The sequence below is a fragment of the Salmo trutta genome, chromosome 7, assembly GCF_901001165.1.
Source record: "Salmo trutta chromosome 7, fSalTru1.1, whole genome shotgun sequence".
NCBI lineage: Eukaryota > Metazoa > Chordata > Actinopteri > Salmoniformes > Salmonidae > Salmo > Salmo trutta.
This window is the reverse complement of record NC_042963.1, coordinates 43947715-43953714: the sequence shown is the minus strand read 5'-3', so window position 1 is coordinate 43953714 and position 6000 is coordinate 43947715. Positions and strand designations below refer to the sequence as shown.

Here is a 6000-nt window from a genome sequence, read left to right as displayed (position 1 = left end):
TTGAACGCAGTATTATTGCCAGACGAATCCTGGGACCAACTGTCAGCAACCTTTTCCAATGTAGACTATAGAATTGCCAAGGGACTTCCCAAGGGACACAAACTGTTTTATTTTTGCACAGTTAAGTTTGAAGTATTTTAACAATTGCGTTTCGAAAAATGTAACTTGTGTCTAAATGATAGCACAGTAGATGACGTGGCACGCAACCATTGGTTGATGCATGCAATGTCTGAGCAGGGGAACACCCCCAACAGATGCCCAAGGCAGCTCCAACCAAACAGTGAACTACAAGGAGTCATTGGGCGCAATCGAACGAATCACATTTGTCTAGTCCAGGCTGTATCACATCCGGGCGTGATTGGGAGTCCCAGAAGGCGGCGCACAATTGGCCAGCGTCGTCATTGTAAATACTAATTTGTTATTTACTGACTTGCCTAGTTAAATAATGGTTAAATAAAAACGTGTTTTTATTTTTATTTGGTAAATACCACCTTCCCAATTGGTTTCGAATGACGCATTCATTTACGCTCACGTTTCCCCAAGTACAGATTCCCATTTGACGCTATTACACTGAAGTACCGCCTTTTAAAGATTTGTTGGGCATTATCAAATAATCATTGGGCATTATCTACAGCTCCCGTTTGAAGGCTACAACGTGAGTACATTTCGGTAGTCAACAGACTGAGCTAAAAGTTGGATACTTTGACGTTAATTGCTCGGTGGAACTTTGTAACGCCTGTAGGAAAGTGTATTCTGGATAAAGCAAGGAGTCTTTATTGGGACAGCTGTCATTTTAAAGTTACTTTCAATTGACACACAGATGTAAGTGACTGACAATGTTATCTAAAAGTCCGTTGTATTCTGGTGAGCTTTTAACACTAAACAAATTGCCTGTATAATTCTATTCCATTTTAGCTCGTATTATTTTAGTTCAACGTGTGCCACTAAAATATTTATACGTTTCTTAGGAGATGCTATCGTGTTCTGAATACGGTATAATAGTATTTGGTTACACCGTCCAAGTTGAAAAACATCATGCTCCATATTTTACAACCCTGCACTGTTGGAAAGGCAAGTGTGTTATATGGTACATATCAGATTATTTGAGACAATTTAACGATTCAAAAAGCCTTTTAGTCATCAATTTGCTCTGAAAAACGTATTCAACAGGCTGTAGTAACTAATGTACGCAATTATCAAGTTGTTCACGCTGTAACAAAGGCTGTCAGTCTTGAGGGATGACTGGCTCTGTCTGACTTAAATACTAGTATATGACTTTATGGAAATGTTGGCTGGATTGGCCTACCTCCCGTCAACAGATCGGAGGTGAGTGGAGCAGGTGCCTCGGGTCCTTTGACCTGTCATAGAATTCAGATGGATTTAACGAACTACAGCTAAACTCAGTCAGAAAGAAGTTAGTGACTTGGTCCCTTTCAGGTCATTATGAGCCGTTTGTGTTCATTCATGTGAACGCACATTTTGCGAGGGTGTTCAATTTGGGTGAGGGTTCAGTTCAGCAATGTACAGGTAACTGCCCAAATAAACACCAACTGAGTGTCTTAATAGGGCGTTGGGCCACCACGAGTCAGAACCACTTCAATGCACCTTGGAATAGATTCTACAAGTGTCTGGAACTCTATTGGAGGGATGTGATACCTTTCTTCCAAGCGAAACTCCATAATTTGATTTTTTTTTTTTTTTATGGTGGCGGAAAACGCTGTCTCAGGTGCCATTCCTGAATCTCCCATATGTTTTCAATTGGATTGAGATCTGGTGACTGAGACGGCCTTGGCATATGGTTTACATAATTTATCATGCTCATCAAACCATTCAGTGACCACTCATGCACTGTGGATGGAGGCATTGGCATCCTATGGGGGCATAGACATGGTAGCCAAAATAATGGCCTGCCCAGCATTTTTGTACATGACCATAAGCCTGATCGGATGTTAAGCGCGTCATCAACTCAGGAACCACACCTGTGTGGAAGCACTTGCTTTCAATATACTTTGTAACCCTCATTTACACAAGTGTTTCCTTTATTTTGTCAATTATCTGTATATTGGTCTTGTCAGAACTGAAAAGCCCCTTTCAAAACATGCGTTCTGTAAACAACTGCTAGAAAAACAATTGGCACAAGGAGCTTAAAGGTGCAATATGCAGAAAGGGCTGTCATTTCCCGGATGCTAAAATTAGGCTAGTTTGCCTAATTTCAGTTTGACAAAACAAGCAGTGAAATAACTTTTCTTTAACCAAAAATATTGTATTTTCAGCTGTTTGAAGCTGGTGTACAAAAGTAAGATGCAAAAACAACGCTTAAGAACAGAAAGCATAGAAATAAAACATATCTACCACTTAGACTTGCTTTCAATGTGAATGACAAATCTGTAAATCACATTTCTATGTGAATTTCGTGGGTTGCCCAAAAAGTAGCATATTGCAGCTTTAAGTGTGAGTGGAAGGTCGTTAGACAAATCCCTACCAAAACGCTTATTTTCCCTGGACTATTACCAACTTAAAGGTGTGTTGATACATCTTTGCACTACTTATTCATTTTACAGAGGCTAGAATTGAAAATCTGAAACATTTATATGAATGTGTTTGTCACATTTGGGTTAAGATTTCCTGGGAACATTGCTGTTTTTTTAAACCTGTCTCTGGCTGCACCAATATGCCCCATGTTTACCAAGTCCCTGGCTTTCGTTCCTGTCAATGTGACTTTAATCCTAAACCCTCTCAATGGCCAAAGCATTTTTCTATAAGGACCTCAATCCCATTGTTATGGTCGTAATGTTAATCTTTTAGCTTTTGAAGTGAGCTTTTCATAATCTCGCCCTTGTTGCCCATGTAAAAAACAGTTACCCAAGCTCTATCACTACTAGAATAAGTCAGAGATTTATAAGGGCTGGGCCTGCATATCAGCCCAGAGGCAGGACAAAAATACATCAGGAGCTAGGGGTGTCGCTCTCGAACCGGATGGTTTTCTGTCAGATGATTTGAGGCCAATACATTCTCTGTGAAGGTTGACTGAGATGGAAGTATCCATACAGACAGAAGAATGTGAGCGGGAGACAAACTTTTCCTTTTATAGTATTATCACTGTGATTGCTTGTTTTTTTTATTGGGTGACTATTGTAGGATTGTATTTTACAAAGCACTGCATTATGCTCTTATTAGTAAACCACAGTCAATTAGATAAGACCACTTGTTGTAAATGTCCCTGCATGGATTTTCCTCCAAGCTCCAGATATGATTGGCTTCCACCCTGAGTCTATTCCCTTATCTACCTGCTTATTGACACCTGGGCTTGCAGTCTGTCAGGTTCCTGGGGTTCTCAGTCAGTTTACACTTCCGTTACTTTGGTCTACAATTGGTATGTATGAATACACTGCAGAGCTCTTTGATGCGGTTTTAATAATGCAATAGATCTACTATTGAGGTAATTGATGTTTGTTGAAATATTTATATATTGTGGTGTGTTGAAGGTACATTGATGGTAAAGTTTTGGCATGTGTTCAAGTAGAAGAGGAAAATAACAGGAAGAACTGTGCAAATACAAAAGTTGGTAACAGAATAACACTGAGGTATATTCTGCTGTCATTCTGTTAACCAACTTTGCATCTGCACAGTTTTTCCAGTAAATGTTTTTATTTAATTTACTGTGTAAATTGTTCAAAGTAGTCATTGTGCATAGTTGTATGGTTTATTCAATTTTGATGTCCATTTTTTTTTAAATGGGAAAAATCTGAGTCTCAGCCTAATTGTTACTGTGGAATTGCTATTATCTGAAAGCAAGAATATCTTCCAGGATGTCTTTGCACTGTGCAGTAATTACCAGTATAATTGGTCCTTCTATACCAGCCCTCGCACTATTTCTCCCCTCGCATATACTTCATTTTCCGCCCTAGCGGTTGGTCACGGTCTTCAGCACCTGTTAACGCTTTGCCTTATTACATGAATGTGTGTCTATTACAGTAAAAGTCCATTTTATGCTTGAGCCGAAAATGTGGTCGGAGGCTTTGTATGGAAGGTGTGACGCAATTGCGAAGCCTTAGAGGGCAAATTGAGCTCCACACCGCTCAAACTTTGTAACAATGCGGAGGGCTACGTGTAACTCTGCATTGACATGTTTGGGTGACGGTAGGTGGGAGCGGAAGGTCCTATATAAACTCACTTCCTTCATAACAGCTCAGTGAAGTATAAATGCCCTGACTTCTGCAGAGGCCATATCGCAGTAAATGCTGTATGGCCACTGCAGATGTCGGCTTGACCATGTCGTCTTTAAGCCAAGGGAATTGCAAGTATGTGATTGCTGGATCGCTAGTTTATAGCTTATCCTGCCAAGGATGGGTGTGGGTGTTATCTGGTTTGATGTGCATAGATTTGGTCTCTCGATGGTCCTCCAGAGATGTCATTACGGCCTGTGTGGTAATGGCATGACCTACATATCCCCGGTCATTAAGGCTAACATATGAAACCGTCCATTGGGCAGACGGACTGGAGTTCATGTCAAGCAGGACCTTTTCTATGATGTGGAATCTGTAGTAAATGCTAATAAACTAGGAGTATGACCATGTTGAATCTAAGTTTGAATGTTATTTGACTTCATAGATATGACTGTAATGTTCTTTTTCAAGTTAGGTTATGTCCCTTTCCTGATTGGAGGAAAGGAACAACTGACCTAACTAATATAATTATATTTCATAAAGGGCCTTCTCTGTTCTTTCTCCATTACAAATTGTCCTGTCTATCATGCAGCAGGTCCATATTTCACATCTCTGACATTCCTCCAGGGGATGTTTCCTGCCTGGGCGGAAACTGAGTGTGCTGGAGTTAATTAGCATCATATTAAAACCTGCATGTCACCAGCCAACCACTTTGAATTCCCTTTCACCACACCACCACTGACACGCCCTAAATGCTTAGTGTGAGACTTTTGGGATTTTCCCCATGGAAAAAGAATGTCCTATGAGCTCTAGACTGTATTATGAAATTGCCATTGCCTGTACTGTAAAGAGATCGGTTTATACAAGCTGTGATGGTCTAGGAAGAAGTCTCTTTGCTTGGTGCTCAGAGCCAGTGAGCCATGTGTTTTTCGAGGTGTTCCTGGCTCAGTGTCTGGCCAGGCACTTGTCGGCTCTTCTTTGATAGATTAAAAACGCAACAATTTCATAGACTTTACTGCTTTACAGTTCATATAAGGAAATCGGTCACTTGAAATAAATTCATTAGGCCCTAATCTACGGATTTCACATGACTGGGAATACAGATATGCATTTGTTGGTCAGAGATACATTATGCGGAAACATGAGGTGATGCTGGCGGATAAATGACACAACAATGGGCCTCAGGATCTCCTCATGGTATCTCTGTGCATTAAAATTCAATTGTGTTCGTTGTCCATAGGTTAAGCCTGCCCATACCATAACCCCACCGTCGCCATGGGGCACTCTGTTCACAACATTGACATCAGCAAACCGGTCGCCCACACGACACCATACGTGGTCTGCGGTTGTGAGGCCGGTTGGATGTACTGCCAAATTCTCTAAAACGACGTTGGAAGTGGTGTATGGTAGAGAAATTCTGGCAACAGCTCTGGTGGACATTCCTGCAGTCAGCCTATCAATTAAACACTCCCTCAACTTGAGACATTGTGTGACACAACTACACATTTGAGTGGCCTTTTGTCCACTGCACAAGGTGCACCTGTGTAATGATCATGCTATTTAATCAGATTCTTGATAAGCCACACCTGTCAGGTGGATGGATTATCTCTTGCAAAGGAGAAATGCTCACTAACGGGGATGTAAACACATTTTGTGCGTATGGAACATTTCGGCTCATGAAACATGGGACCAACACTTTACATGTTTAAAAAAAGAAAAAGAAAGTATATATTTTTGTTCAATGTGTGTGTGTGTGTGTGTGTGTGTGTGCCATTTTAGTCATGCTCGGATACATTTTAGCTTTGTCCTGGGAAGCAAACCCATTATCCTGCCT

General features: G+C 40.8%; 1 protein-coding gene across 5 annotated transcripts in view; it reads left to right on the top strand.

Moving 5' to 3' along the window:
- The first annotated feature begins 466 nt into the window (after window positions 1-466).
- Window positions 467-6000, top strand: part of mical2b (microtubule associated monooxygenase, calponin and LIM domain containing 2b) — an 84860-nt gene continuing 79326 nt past the window's right edge. For 2 of the 5 annotated variants that reach the window (XM_029759036.1, XM_029759034.1), the window contains exon 1: window positions 469-655. The gene's annotated coding sequence lies outside the window, so the exon portion shown is untranslated. The other 3 variants (XM_029759038.1, XM_029759037.1, XM_029759035.1) reach the window with 3 other exon arrangements.